At 35.1% G+C, this 16,035-nt stretch overlaps 1 protein-coding gene across 3 annotated transcripts in view; it reads left to right on the top strand.

The window, feature by feature from the left end:
• Positions 1-16,035, top strand: part of LOC108380986 (zinc finger protein datilografo) — a 180,192-nt gene that overhangs the window by 25,370 nt on the left and 138,787 nt on the right. Inside the window, exon 1 of one of the 3 annotated variants that reach the window (XR_001849605.1) lies at positions 7,159-7,684. The exons of the other annotated variants lie outside the window; for them this stretch is intronic. The gene's annotated coding sequence lies outside the window, so the exon portion shown is untranslated. Of the gene's footprint in view, positions 1-7,158; positions 7,685-16,035 lie in introns of those variants that run through there. 3 annotated transcript variants of the gene reach the window in all.

The following is a 16,035-nucleotide window of genomic DNA, read 5'->3' on the forward strand; positions in this document are numbered from 1 at the left end:
GCCTGATGGGCACACACGGAAAAAGGTTAGGATACCTCACCAACGATTTCTGTCGCAGTTGCAGAGATGAGGAGGAGGTGGAGACCATCGAACACTATCTCTGCCACTGTCCCGCCCTGTCCAACATGCGCAACCAATTCTTCAACAAGTACTTTGTAGATTGTTTAGCCGATTTGAACTCGGCGAACGTTCTCGACTTTTTGTGCTATATAAAACGCACTCGGTGGTTCAATTACTAAGGGAGGGAAAGAAACAAATGGCTTCGGCCAGTGGTATCAAAACGGGCTTTTCCAGCCCACGTGTGCTCCGCGTTCTGCGCGGGGCAGCCACTCTAACCTAACCTAACCTAACTTGCGGGAAATGCTAAGCTATAAAAACAGTGCATTAATTCATGCTATTTCTGGACATTTTTGCAGAAAATGTTTCATATAATAAAAAGGTTGAAATTAGTCGAAATCTTGCCAAAGGTGTAATTTTTAAGTGCTTTTGAAAAGTAAATGCTAAAAGCGATTTTAGACACGTACAAAAAATATAATTTATGAAAAAATTGTCAAAATGTGTATATATAATGTTAAATCAAAGAAAAGGGGCAAAAGTCGCATGACTTTTAAGAAAAGTTTCAAAATAAGTCTATTTTTAAAAAGTCGGTGTCAGGGGGCATCGATCACCAAAAAGTATCAATTTCACACTTTAGTCGCACAACGGTAACATTGTATGTATGTACCGATATGTGTTAAATACTGCTTTTTGACATTAGCTACAAATGCCCATATTAATACTTGTTTAGTTGTTTAAAGTTGCAATTATTGTTGGGTTCGTTCTTTCGACTTTGCGCATTCAAGCTTATTCGCATAGTAATTCATAAATATACATACATACATGTATACATATGTACTTATGTACATATGCACATACCCCCACGCATGTGTCTATATGTTGGTGGCCACACAAAATGCAAACAAATTCGGTTCAGTATTTCACCATTAAAACTCTTTACGCAGAGGCGCAACGTTTCGCACGAAAAACTCAGACATAACCTTACATTGAGTTAGGTTAGTGTTTGAAAATGTTATGCAACTCGAGCTGCTTGAATAAGAAATAGTCTCCTTTGAAGCCTGTATGTCCAAGCAAATACTGCCACTTAAAAGGGCAAAACTGCCAAAACGATCGAATTGTAATTGTTCGCGTGTATCACTGTAACTAAAATTTCTCGACGTTGATGGCAGGAGGGCGGCCCAATGTTATCTTTCCTGGTACTGATACTGGACCTGCATTGAAATTACGTGCATACATATGTCCATATCATGTTAAGAGATAGTACTATCGATAGTTGAAAACTGTCGCCACTATCGATAGTTTTTGAGAACTATCGATGGCGGTTTTTAGCGATATCTCTTCTTCACAAATTCATGGCTCGAGGCTTAATGAAAATGCAAGTAAAAGTAAAATTTTAAATATTCATACATTACAGGAAATAACAATTTTTTAGGTAAATTTAATTTTTTTAGGTGGAAGAAAATTCACAACAGTGTCCGCCCCCGTACTTGATACTGATATGAGTATGTATTGTCAACTTAAACTAATATCTTTTGTTTTGTTTGTTTTTGTAGTACTTTAAATGTATTATTATAACCACATTCATTCCTTTGCACTTTAAGGGCCGGTTGTTCAATGTCTGATTAGCACAAATCGGAGGTAGAAGCTCCGGTTAAGCACAACTACTGCTTTATCGATCACATGTTACATGCATGATGTCGAAATCGTCGATAGTGTTGTGGTAGTGATAACCAGACATTGAACAACCGGCCCTAAAAGGGACAATAAAAATATGAATTATAGTTTTCCATGTAAACAAAATCAGATTTTGCCTGTCGCTATTGAAGTGCATGGAGAATGTTCATAAGAAAATCTAATTCAGATGGACTGATAAATTAGTTAGTTTATTCTATTATTCTTATTCCCTTTGATTTAAGTAATTTATTATAAATTTTCAATCCATTGGGCGTTTTAACTAAATACTGTTACATAATGTGGTTCCCGGCGATAGTACTATCGATAGTATCCCAGCTCTACTAAGACAACCATAGTCCATCACGAGTACAGAAGAAGTTTGTTTACCATAATTGCTAGGAATTCGACGGTTTGAGGTTTTGCACCTTTCATAAAACTGTTCAAGGTTTGAAAATAACTTCCAGGTTGAGTTGAGAGACTACGGCTTCGTAGCTGCGGATCGATTTGTATTGGTGATAGGTAAAATATAGACACCATCTAGGGCAGGGGTTTGAGAAACCTTTTCACAAGTGGATCGATATTTGAAAGTGCTATTGGTACTGGAGTATCTATTCTGTCAAGAACTATCTAAGGACCGTGAGTTCTGGCTTCCAGGATCCATATTCCATGTAAGAGCTATTAAGGACACAGTTTGGAGTAGTGAATAGGTTATCTGATGAGACGACAGAGGTCTAAAGCTAGAACTTTACATAAGCATTTAGTGCCTATAGAGTTTTATACAGCTCAAAGCTTTATATGTCGGTGAGAGCACAGAAGTCCACAGCATCTGAACAAATTGGTGTGCAGATTTAGATCAGTGAAGCGTTTTACCCCTTTTCAGAGCTTTAAGCTTTGTATACTATTTGTACACACGATGTAGAGAACAAAGGTGGCGCCACTCTCGGTACCGCTATTCCGCTCTCCATGAATTTGACAGAATCGCTGTTTGTATGATTTCACACTTGTGTAACTTGTTTACGTTTTTCTTGCAAATTTTTTTCTTCTTCTTCCATTCCTGCTCGCCATTTGGCATTTCCCTCTCGCAAATGAACCAGTGTGACGTCACATAAAAATTATGCTCAAAAATCCTCTCTGATGGGCGCAATATTTTATTCAATCATTCTTGATTTGTACATACATATGTATGTACAGAGTAAAATCTCTCTTTGCCCATTACCGCTTTAGATCAGTGACGATAAGAGAGATTTTAGTCTTCAGCGTTCATATAAAGCTCTCTCATTGAGACATGTTTTGGTAATGAATGCTTTAGATTCGCTGCTTTGGATGCTGCGGAAGTCAATCACGGAATGTTTGACATCTCTCTCTGCGGCTATAGTATATTTCCAAACCGGATTGGTGTGCGTGATTGCGTTTCGGCGACAATCCAAAATGAACAAAGGAAGCTTCCAGATCCCTTAAGCTGGCGGATCACTTTAGCATTTTTAAGCTGGTATTTTAAGAATACGGAAAGCGCTAGTGTTACTGCTGGAGGTAAATCTGACGAGTCTTCTCACCCAAACATTTATAATTGATAATGATAGGCAGTCAGCGATTAAGGCTCCACTTTCATATGCTACCGACTCGAAGACTGCCCACCTACAGATATTGTATCTCAGGACAAAAACGTATTCACGGTAACGAAATAACTGACGAGCTACCAAAGATGATATTTCCCAGATGCCTCATAAGCAATTGGCATATTAATTTCTCCGCAGGAAATCAAACGATCAAAAGGTCGCACGATAAAAAACAACCTACCGATGTTTTATTATCAATATGAAAAATGGACTCAAGAATTCAGGTAGAACTGCTAGCAATGGAACTAACTTACGAGTGTCCAGTTTCAGCAAGAAAAGATTCTCTAGTGAAGTCCAGCTATAGAGCCAACTATTGCCAATCGACAAAGGGCAAATATGTCTACTACATACATTTCCCTTAAGGACGGGAATTTTCTTTAACAATGTTGCAATTTCGTGATCAGTGATTCATGGCCCTATTTAGCAACACTACGGATGTTCTTCTGGCCTATGTGAGGCCGTTCTTGGCCAGTCAGCATAACCTATCCTTATCTAACCCAATAGTGTCCTTCTCAGGTTTAACAACCTGATCTAATTCGAAACGAAGTTATTTTTCAAATCTCCAAAGTTGTTCCTCAACTTAACTTCAGTATTTTTCCAAGCATCGATGGGAGAGTGATATTAAGCATGAACTTGGAAATCATAATTTCACAGAGTCCAGAGATTTTATGCTTTTTCATTGAGTCTAATCAAGACTCAATAACCGTTAGGTATTTTTGCTTTCGTAAGTGAATTGTAGCTATTCTATACACACACAGCTTCACCTCAGCTTAGCTTACGAGTGCTAAATTTCGGTAGTTCTTTTTTTTTTGATTACCCTGCACGGGGCGCGCACCGCATTGGACATACATATGTATGTAGAAATTGAAGCCAACTCTCTTCTACGGTCCTCCATTATAGCAAATGTTCACCTACGTCCTCGCGGGTGCATGTAAGATGTATATGTGGCCCGCTAGGCGAAGGGATAGCTTCAAATTTGATTGATCTCATTGCGCAAGTTGCGCCACCAGCATCTGGCCTGCTGGTGCAGAGGGTTGGCTGAAACACCGTTATATTACTGATTAAGTATTATCTATTACAGCTTCCCGAAGTATCTAGTGTCCAACCACTGTTTCAAGCTCTATCACTCCTGAAGTAGAAGTGTAATTAAAGGAAATGGCTTAGGGTATTCGCAGTACTGTGCGTAGCGACGTTCCGATACCATCAAAGTATCGATACCTATTCAAATGGGTTTACTCAAATCGTTATTTCGATACAACTTATATGAGTAAACCGAAAGTATCGATACCTACTTATAGCGATAATATTCCATCATTTTATAAGCAACAAAGCAAAAGTGATATTCCGGCGTTTATCTGTGGCATACCCTATTGTGTTTGCGCTTTTCAGGCATAGTCTGAAAAGTCACGACGCATTNTTTCGATACAACTTATATGAGTAAACCGAAAGTATCGATACCTACTTATAGCGATAATATTCCATCATTTTATAAGCAACAAAGCAAAAGTGATATTCCGGCGTTTATCTGTGGCATACCCTATTGTGTTTGCGCTTTTCAGGCATAGTCTGAAAAGTCACGACGCATTGCGACACATTTTATATGACACGGCCTAACTAACTTACTAACTTTAAACACTTGGTTTTTAATTTTTATTATTTTGTTGAACATGAAAGAAAAATAAATAGCAATTTGTATTGTATTTACAACACAGTGAGTGGAAGATCAGCCTATGTCGACAGCCAGTTCTAAAATTCCCTATCTCAGAAAAGTTTTCAAAAACGCCCTATTTCAGAAATTGATTGAAAAAAGCCCTATCTTAGAAAACTTTTTAAGAACACTCTTTTTCAAAATTCGGTTCGGTTCAAAAACCGCCTATCTCAACATATTTTCAGTTGAGATAGGACGTTTTTCCACCAAATTCTGAAATAGGGCGTTCTTGAAGTTTTCTGAGAAAAGGCGTTTTCGGACTGGCTGCCGAGATAGATCGATCTTCCACTTAGGTGTCGATATGTATATTCATTCATTAGTACCGTTAGAGGTAATGCAATTACTTAAAGAAAAAATTCAACCTTTGAAAGGTTCCCACAAAACTTTACGGCTTTAGAGCATTGCTTTGCACTTTGCTGTGGTATCACTAGCTTTGTAAAAATATATCCATACTTTAGATTTTGGCGCTGTGGAAAGTTTCTTCCATAGAAAAAATATGGCCGACATGATATGGCACTTGGTCAAATCGATTCGATACAAGTACTTTTCTTTCGATACCAAGTAGGTATCGAAACAACGATTCAAGTAAAAAAAAGTAGTTGGTATCGAAACTACTACTATATGTAGTATCCGTTAGTTAACTAGAAACAGCAAACCTAACCACCACGAAACGTCGAAGTAGCTGAATGTCTGGTTATAAGGTGCAGAAGGGGTACATAGCATAAAATGGGAAGGGCGAAAAGTATAAAATAAAAACACAAAAGGGGAACTTACAAAAAACCGCGCAAAACATACACACAAAAAAACTACTAAGCAAAAAAACAAAAATAAAACCAACGCAGAATGAGCAAAAAGGTAATCCATAGTGCAAGCATATATTACTAGTTGTAGTCGTATTGGCAGTGGCGGCAGCCGATGGTGGTGGTTTTAGTGTTAATGAGAAGATAGGCAAAGCATTCAAAGAAAATAAATACATATGGCTTGCTGCGAGACACACACACAAGCCCACATTCGAACCTCTGCATGTAAGTAAATAATGTAAAAACGCAACTCCCAGTTGATGTAAGAAAGCGCTCACAGTTGCAAATGGATACGTGTACAACCACCGACCAACACCACCACATACAACTTCCAAGTAGCCAGTTTGTAGATAAAAACTCAGCCTCGACTACTCACGAACACCACCATAGCTAGGGCAGCAAATTCCGTCTTAGATACAAAAATACAAAGCGGAGTAGCTGCGCCCAGAGAAAAATTCTATGCTCAGCAGCGAAAATACACGTGCAGGACGACTACTTCTACATATGTATGTACATACTATGCCAAGAGGGGTGGTGCGCGGTGAGATTAGATTTCCCCTTTCGTCGTTTCATTTCTCATTTTTGTATAGCTGCCTGGACTCGACTCCTTGAACGCGGGCGCCGTGTTGCACAGTCGGCTACGTTCGCTCGTATTCTTTCGCAGTATTTTTGAGAAGTTTACACTTTTTATTTTACCTGCGCACATACCCATGCTTAGAGACAGTGTGTTTTTTCTTGGTGTGCGCATTTATTTTATTAGAAGAAGGAAAACGGAGCATGTCTTAGCGCGAGCTGCAGCGACAATGCTGCAGGCGCCGCCGCTGATATTAGCACCGTCGACTACTCCGCCGGCACTAGTGCTCATATTTATGCTGAAATTAAAGGGGTAACTTGGGCACCGCGCTGATGGTTTTAGAACGGTGGTGGTGGCATGGTGGTGCGTATACTGCCGCCGCCCGCCGTATCCTGCAGTATCTCGCTAAGCGTCGGAGCGTCTCTTATGAAAAGTAACTCGGAAGGACATAAAAACGACAAAGAAAATGAGGCTGAAAAAAGCACACGGCGACATTTGCTGTGCCAATGGCAGCGACAAGGCAGGGATGAGCTAGGAAGAGGGGAATTGGTGCCAGTGGAGAGCGTACGAGCAGATATGCTTTGTTCCCATTTGAACGTCTTGGAACAGTACGCAGCGCAGCGTGTGCAGCAGCAGTTAAATTGAAAGCACCAGCAAGGCCGCAGTTGTTGTAAGAATTGTTGAAGAAGTGTCGTTGGTGGCCGTCGGTAGCGGCGGGGATGCTATTTATGTTATTAACGGTGGTGCAGGCGTTGACGCTGGCGTCGGCGCCTCTTATTTTCATTTCTGAGCAGCGGGTTTGCTGCCTTTTAACATACGGATTTCGCAGTCGCTAACTAACCTTGTCCCGTTTAAGTTCAGTTAAGTTGAGTCCAGCAGTGCGCGTGCCACCAACACACCACACCCTAACCTAATGCTGCCGCCGCGCCATCCCACACTACAACAATGCAAACTCTACTATTTGCCTTAGTCGTCGTCGTTGCCGTCGCCGTTACTTTTGCCGTGATCGTTGCGGTCGTCACCAAGTTGCTAGCCCAAGTTTAGCGCCGTCCAGTCGCCGCGCGTTCATATCAACACAGCGTCCGGCTCAAGTAAAGCAAAGCAAAGTAAACGCAAATGAAATTATCGAAACGTATGCGTTTTGGTGTAGCGTTGCGCTGCGCTTTCTTAAGCAATCTCTTTTTAGTCGCGCTTCGATTTCTTGGCCAATGACAACGACAAAGTCTTACTAGTGTCCGTTCGTCTTCAGCCGCAAGTAAAGAAGAATTTCTTTTCTTAGTTTGATTTCAAATTTGTGCCAACCATTCAACTTGATGGACGCGCGCGCGTTAACATACACACATACAAAATATATACAGATATAAAGAAATATGCAAGAAACGCAATATTAATCAGTTGCAAACGGATTGAATTGAAAAAATATACACCTTTTAAAATAAACCAAAGTGTAAAGAGAAATAAATTAAAGCAAAACAAACAAAATAGTTAAATATGTAAAATTATGACTAAATATTTTAAGAACTAAAAACATTACTTCAGCTAAATAAATTAAAAATAATATTTTAGAAACAAAAAAATATATACTGAAAATTCCACAAAAAAGTAATGTCGCTTCAATTTAATTGTTTATTGTTTATATGGTTCGAACTCACGGTTTGGTTTGCAAAATCAAAAAATTTTCATTTTAGATTTACCAGTGAAATTTCAACAACGATGTCCTAATGCAGGCCCTCTTGCGTCGGCCAGAACGAAGGTGTTGAATTTTTGCGTTGCAACCGTCTAAGTTGCAGCAAAAACGTTAACTGATAAATCTGTAAAGTAAAAAAGTCGCGCCAATTAAAAAAAAGAACATGAATAAAAAAGTCGATAAAGTGCCTGAAATTTCACTGATAATGATTGTGTAATGAGCATTAGAAAGACCCAACAAGAAAAGTTGAAGTCTAGCTGCTGCAGTGCTCAAACCATACCTTTATTAAAGAAAATATGCCTAAATTTTGATACGAAGAAATTAAATGTTGCTACTTGATTTCCAGTTATAGGCCGCGTGCGGTGATTCGCGATCAAAAGGCTTTTGAATTGAATTGACAAATAGCCGTATTGGTTTATATGGGAAAATATTGCATTGTGTTATAAATATATTTTTTACATATATTATTTAAAAGTGTCTAACAAACTTTTTTTTTGATAATATGTACTATCCTCATCAACTACTAATGAAAAGAACGGCCCTCTAATGCTTTAAAACATTCCTAACTTATCAAAATACCCCCCTTGGTCACAGTGGGGGGCGGGGGGTTTAGGTTTTTATCACGGAGTCAACATCCTCTAAGGAAATCTAGTGTTTTTTTCACGCAGCAAGCGCCGTATTAATAAAGACAAATTCATACTATAAGCGAAATAAATTTTTTTTAACTTTTTGTTAGCAAGAAATGATTCAAAAGCATATTATTGAATTACTACGTGAAAAGTTTAGGGGGAGCGGGGGGCTTGGAATATACTCCGCGTGGTCACCAAGGGGGGTTGAAAATTGCAAAAAAGTGGGTCACGTAGTATGGGTACGTTCCGTAAGGAACACAGTTTTCGATAATGCCAAAACTAAAAAAAGTTATTTTTGCTGGAATAAAGATGTCAATTTGTAAAAATTCCAGCACTACTTTTTAAAAACAAACCTTTTCACTTAATAGCTACAATTTTGGAGAGCTGCTTAAATACATTTAAATTCATTTCTTTTTTGTATATCGTATTTTCTAAATACAAGTTTACATAATTCGGAACGCAAAATAACACTTTGATAGCGATGAAGGCCAAATTTTTCTTCCTAAAAATCAGAACTTGTAAATAAAGTTTATTAAAGCTTTTTTTAAAAAGAAATGTCGCGCCGCTTTTCCGAAGGTACCGTTCAAATCCCCTCAAATTGCAAAGCATATTTTCTGCTTAAACTAAAAAAAGCTAATTTCCTTCTATTTGAGCAAGAAAGTCTGATAACCACTGCTCATTTTTGCTTCATATTGCATAGGGCATTTTTGAATCGAATTCTGATATAGGGCGTTCTTCAACCAAATTCTGAGATAGAGTGTTTTTCAATAAAATTCTGAAATACGGCGTTCTTGAAAAGTTTTTTGAGATAAGGCATTTTCGAACTGGCTGCCGAAATAGGTCGATCTTCTATTCAGCAGTCGATATGCACATACAAAAATTATAGAAACGGATATTTAAAAAAAATCCTGAAACGTTGCAAGCGATTTTTTCTTTACGCCTTTTGCGATAAAAAAATAAAGGTTTTTTATTTTCCTAAGAAGTACATTCATATCTGTTGAAAAAAAAGAGCTAATTTGACTTAAGGGCGACTTTAAGCAAAATTTAACTATTTCGCAGCATTCTTCAGTGGCAGAAATTACTTTTTCTAATATAAATTTAATTAAATAATTAACTAAATATTTATTTATTTTCACATTTAAATAAATATATGAGCAAACTATTAAGCAAATACATGAAACATTTGATAACAGCAGACTTTGTAAGTGCTCTCTACCAAAACCACCAAATCAGGGCTCGAATCGTAACAGCAACTTGTCACGTAAAAGTACATATTTCGGATTATAACTGGCTCAAAATCGAGATCGAATGCATGCGAAATACGAAAAACATTTAAAAACCTGAAGGCATTTGGGATAAAATTCAACTTAATATAAATTTCAAAACTTCTTTATGTTCATTTAAGTTATTTTCATTATACAAAACCACGATTTAAGGTATTAAAAGCGGCATTTTTGATGAAGCAATCGGAACTTTTAGCAGAAATTGCATTTGATATTTTTTGTTTAAAATTTGCAAAACCTTCTAGTAATTACTATGAACTATAACAAAAACTGTACTTAGCATGGTTGGAGAACAATTTTTGTTAAAGAATTTTAAAGCACTAAAATTACATAATTACATTTAAATTAAAAATTTACATTAAGTACGGATGATATTACAATTTTTTTTACAAATTTTCCTATTTTTCTAAAAAAATATACCTAGAACTTAAAAATGCAATTAGAACACTATTGGGACCTTCAAATCTACCATGATTTCGATCATATTTCCATACCTTTGCTTTCGTATGCCATAATTAGGGAAGACAAAAATATGCAAATGCATATTATGACACAAAATGCACACTTTGGCGATAAAGCATAAAAATGCACAAAAATTATTATTTTGGTAATAAGTTAATTAATTTTCGTATAATTTCATCTGACAATGCCTTTGCGGAGATAGCCAGGGTTGCTGACGAGGTTTGTTTAATTGACAAAAAGAAAAAGCTGACAAGCAACGGAAAGTCCCGTTATCTTCTAGTAAACAATTTTAATATACTCGTAAAAATATTTCGACTGTTGTTTTCCAATAGTGAAGTTTCGCGCTAAACTGGTTTTGGTGGTTGAAATATTCAATCAAAATTTTTCGTTTTTAGCGAAAGGTGTTTAACAGTTTCAAGGGGCTGCATTCTGTAACTATGAGTTTTAGAGTGTACTGTAGCGCCACACTGAAAATTGTGTGTACACTTCATTTTCCGATTCAGGAAGTGTGAGAATGAGTTTTAGCTGTCAAGCTTGCGTACACTTCTCTTCCAAAAAACTCACTGAATTTTATTTGGTGAGTTTTTGGTTGTAAGTATTGCACTCGGTGTACACTACATTTTCTGACAGTTACAGACTCTAGCCCCAGGTGTGTTGCGAACTGAACAGGGAGTTTTATTCTGCATCTATTGTAACCACGGTTGCCAACCGTCCCGTTTTCGGCGGGACTGTCCCGGATTTTAGAGCTATGTCCCGGTCCCGGTACAATATATGCCGGGACGCAAAATGTCCAGGTTTTTGGGAAGAAAAAATTTTAGACATCTCATTAAGAAAAAAATTAGAACTTTCAAAATGTGTACATTAAGGTGGTCAAATTGTTCCGACTAGCCTGCGCATTTTTAAAAGAAAAATTTACTTGTTCTCGAAATTTCATTTTTTCGTTATATTTTAGAAAGTGTTCTCCTTTTACCGCCCAAAATCCGTGTCAAAATTAAAAACGCACCATCATTTTAATTTTAGTTATTTCTTTTTTAAAGATATGGTTTACTCTTTAACAACAGTCGTATAAATCTAAGTTTCAAACTCTGTGCAATATTTAGAAAAAAATTAGCAAATTTTTGTAAAAATTTAAGCTTTTTTAGATGGATTTCTTAGAAAGATTTTGAGTATAGAGTTTCGTGGTACATTCAATTTTATTAAAATAAAGTGCAATTAGCTAAGATTTACCGTCGATTTTTATAATTTTTTGTTGAAAAAAAGTCATTTTTGTATGGAAGAGGCACTGTTAGTAAAAAAAATTGGCAAAAATCAATGGTCAGTCCTAATGGTAAAATACAAAAACCGTTTCTTTTTAATGTTTTTTAAACTTTTAAGTTAAAAATTAACAAAACAGATGTATTTCTCTACCTAAAGGTGAAAACGTGCCAAGTCCACTTTATTAAAAACTTAGTTTTTGATGCAGAATGACAGATAATGCGAAACTATATCGATTTTTCGTCTCCCGTGAACAACTTCAAAAAATGGACTTGGCACATTTTCACCTTTGGGTAACGATTTGCTTTTTAAAAATGGTTTATACAAAAAAGGAAATGTAAGAAACTTAAATACAGACATTTTATATGCAAAAGTTTTAAGAAAAGGTTAAAAAAAAAATAATATTGTTAAAAGGTAATTTTTTCATTTAATAATGCGCTGGCTCGAAACATATTTACGAGCCATGGTTTCTTCTATACTCTCTCCTTATCTGCAGAGTCAGGAATAACCATGCTATTTATTAAAATAAACATTGGCCCAGCCTAATGTACATACATTCATATACATATGTATATTTTCCATATGCTATTTAATCGACAATAAATTCAAAAATTTTAGTTACGAATTCAGTTTAAACAAAGAATTCAAGCCGTGGGTGCTTAAACAAAATGAGTACATAAAGTATGTTCGACATTTTTTTGTTTGGAAGAAACTGCCAAAAATCAACGCGATTTTTTTACCAACTTCAAACGGGCACTTAATTATACAACAGTGTCAACTTGTATTGTATTTTCCTGAGTTTTGCACGAAGTTTAGATAAATTTTTGTGTTTTTGTTGTAGTATGAACTATGTTTTTATAAAAAATTCGAGAATAAAATTTAAGTAAAAATTACATATGTACATTGTGAAAAATTCCCCGTGCCAAATACATACATATGTATCTATATAGAAATTTATAATTTATAATTTGGTGTGATTTTTATTTTAACTTTATGTTCTAAATTATTTAAAAGTATTAGCATTAAAATTTTGTATTATGGAAATTTTTATAGATTTTTTATTTTTTTTTTTTTTTTTATGTTTTCTTTTTTTAAATACAAAATATTCAAAAATACAGCATTGAAGTTGATGTCCCGGTTTCAATAATGCAAAAGTTGGCAACCGTGATTGTAACTGCTCAATATCAGCAACAAAAATATTTTATGTGAAGCAACACTTCAATAAAATGTCCAACAAAGTTTTGTGACGCAGAACGTTCATTTTCAATACATATGTATATGTATTAGATTGCATCACCAAAAAAAGTTGCGGTTTTTCCGCCGGGATTACAAAATTTATTATATTTTAAGACGTCCACCAAAATATTTCGGAAAAATATTAAGATTTAAGTGAGCTGGACCGATTTAAAAATACCTCCAAAAATTAAGTTTTTTATTAATAAAAATTGTTTCTTAAAGAAATTTTTGAAAAAATCCCCTCAGATGACAAATTAGATTAAGCTTAAAAAATCTGCATAAAAATATTTGAAAATCTTTTCAACGGAATCGTAAGAATGATATTTTTGATGCTGTTTTTTTACTTTTTTCAAAGATTGGTTTACGAAAAACTTGAATAACTGGGCCAAAAATGTTCTGATTTAGACTTATGGGAGCTCAGTAGAAAGGTATTTTCACACTGTTTTTATTTCTGGCCAAAAAAACGTCATTCGTGTCCCATCTTGTTTTTTCGGTTACCAACACATCTTAATTCAACTTTGAATGACGTTCGTTCATCCTACCTTTCTCTTCCATTCTTTGCATGAGTTTATCAGCAAAGAAATAAAAAGGGTGAGAAAATACCTTTCCAATGACACCTCTTAAGTCTAAATCGGAAGAGTTTAGGTTCAGTTATTCAAGTTTTTCCTATACCAATCTTTGAAAAAAGTTAAAAAATAGCATCAAAAATCTCATCATTACGATTCCGTTCAAACTTTTTTTTTAGGTTTTTTTAATATTTTTATGCAAATATTTTAAGCTTAAACCGTTTTGTCATTTGAGGGGATTTAAAAAAAAATCTTTAAGATATTATTTTTATTCATAAAAAACTCCATTTTTGGAGGTATTTTCAAATCGGTCCAACTCACTTAAATCTTAATATTTTTCCGAAATATTTTGGTGGACGTCTTAAAATATAATAGAGTTTATAATTCCAATGGAAAAAAGTACCGATTTTTTTTTATGGGGAGTGATGCAGTCTAATATGTATGCAAGGTGTATTAAACAAGGTGTGATTGACAACTCAAGTCGGTACTATTATGCCAAAAAATATAAACAAACGATTAAAAATTCATAAAAATTTTTTTCAATTAGATTTTAAGGATGGTTTTTCTGAGAGCAATGTCAAATTCAATTACACTTTGTTAAAAACATTTTGTATGTACGTACAAAAACTTTTTATGCGTTAATTGAAAAAATTTTCGTAATATACATTAAAGGCTTGCAAATGTTGAACTATAAAACATAGCGACATGTGTCACATCATGCAAGTGCCAGTTCATATTATGTCGCTCATACATGTTTCACAATTACATATGAAGACACTGTCGAATAATTGAAATCAAACCATGCATCAAATCTATGCATGTCAACACAAGCAACACATGCGACACATGCGACATAGTCAGCATTATTAATTACCAGGGAACGGATTTTATGGAAATTACCTTTTTTCTGCTAAAGAGATAGAGTATATTCGATTAAGAACGTCCACGATTTAGCTTTCCCTGATTCCATATATACACATTTGATGTTGCCTTTTTTAAGATATTTGCCTTTTTTTTGCCTTTTTTACCTTTAAAAAAGTGATTATAGCATTTACAATATTTTTTTAAAAAATATACACTGCGGCTTATAGAAGCGCAGGGACCTCTTGCCCAATTGGTGTTGGAAAAATTCAAAGCCGTTTTCTCAGCTTGGAGGACATTAACGGGTGTGGATAAAATTGTAAAGGGCGAGGAAAACGCCCTTATTCCTGATAATATGAACGTTTCAAACGTTCCATATTTAAATTAGGCTCCACTTGTATGAACTTATGTCGAGCGCACATTTAGTACATTCAAGGCTTTTCTTCGCGAAAATCGAATGAAAATGCTGCCAGAAAACTTCAAAATGAATCTTGTGGTTCAATGTTACTACAACTATACAGATTGAAGTTTTATGAGTTAGAAAATCGAAAGGATAAAATAGTCAAAGATTCAAAGTACAAATTTTTCATATAATGAAACTAGTTCATAGTTTTTCTCTTTTTACTTGTAATATAAACATTTCTAAAATAAATGTATTTTTTGATTGTTCTTCGTATTTTCTGTCTTTTTTTAGTGCCTCATTTTGCTTTTTTTGCAATACCTAGTGCCTTTTCCTGCCTTTTTCGCTATTTTGTTTTGCCTTTTTTTGCCGTTTTTGCAATACCTAGTGCCTTTTCCTGCCTTTTTCGCTATTTTATTTTGCCTTTTCCAGCCTATTTCGTTATTTTATTTTGCCTTTTTTATAGGTTTTTAGGTACTAAATATCCGTTCCCTGTTAATTACAATTTATATACGGGAAGAGATTTTGTAAATTTTTAAGCACCTATTATAGTAAAATGCATTTAGGAATTGTGTAATTAAAAACCTGTATATATTTTCATCCCAGGCAGGATCAAACAGTATAAAAAATATGCTACAGAAGCACACCGAACAACAGCTTAGCTAAGTGGCAACGACATGCTAGAACAGTATATTTGAGATGGAATGACATGGCATAACACCTTGTTTGAGTTGACATGACATAGCAATGCATGAAATTTTTGAAAAAGACATTTTTACAGAAAATGTTGAATTTTGCAGTTCTTTAATATACATTTTTGGGGCATACAGTCACTCACAGAAGTATTCGTAAATTAGTTTTTTCGCAATATTCAAAATGTTTTCCATCATAAATCTTTTTCGCTAATTTTCATTTAAAATATAGCTCATTCTATACCAAAAACCATATAAGTCATTCTTGCAAACTTTGTACAAAATTCATAAAAATGAATCAAACTTAATAACATTTTCATAAAAATTTCAAACTTTTTATTCAGAATTTTTAGAAAAATTCTCGGTATGCAGTTTTGTAGCCCGTTCAATATATATATATATATATATATATATATATATTAGGGCGGGTCAATTTTTTTTCGACATCGTTCCTAGCAGATTCGGATTCTACATAAAATTCTAAGAAAAAAAGCCCTTTAGACCATAGCTCTAAAATCAATTTCGAGCCTGCGCAA

The sequence above is a fragment of the Rhagoletis zephyria genome, unplaced genomic scaffold (assembly GCF_001687245.7).
Source record: "Rhagoletis zephyria isolate East Lansing unplaced genomic scaffold, Rhagoletis_zephyria_1.1 Rzeph_scaffold_00130, whole genome shotgun sequence".
Taxonomy (NCBI): domain Eukaryota; kingdom Metazoa; phylum Arthropoda; class Insecta; order Diptera; family Tephritidae; genus Rhagoletis; species Rhagoletis zephyria.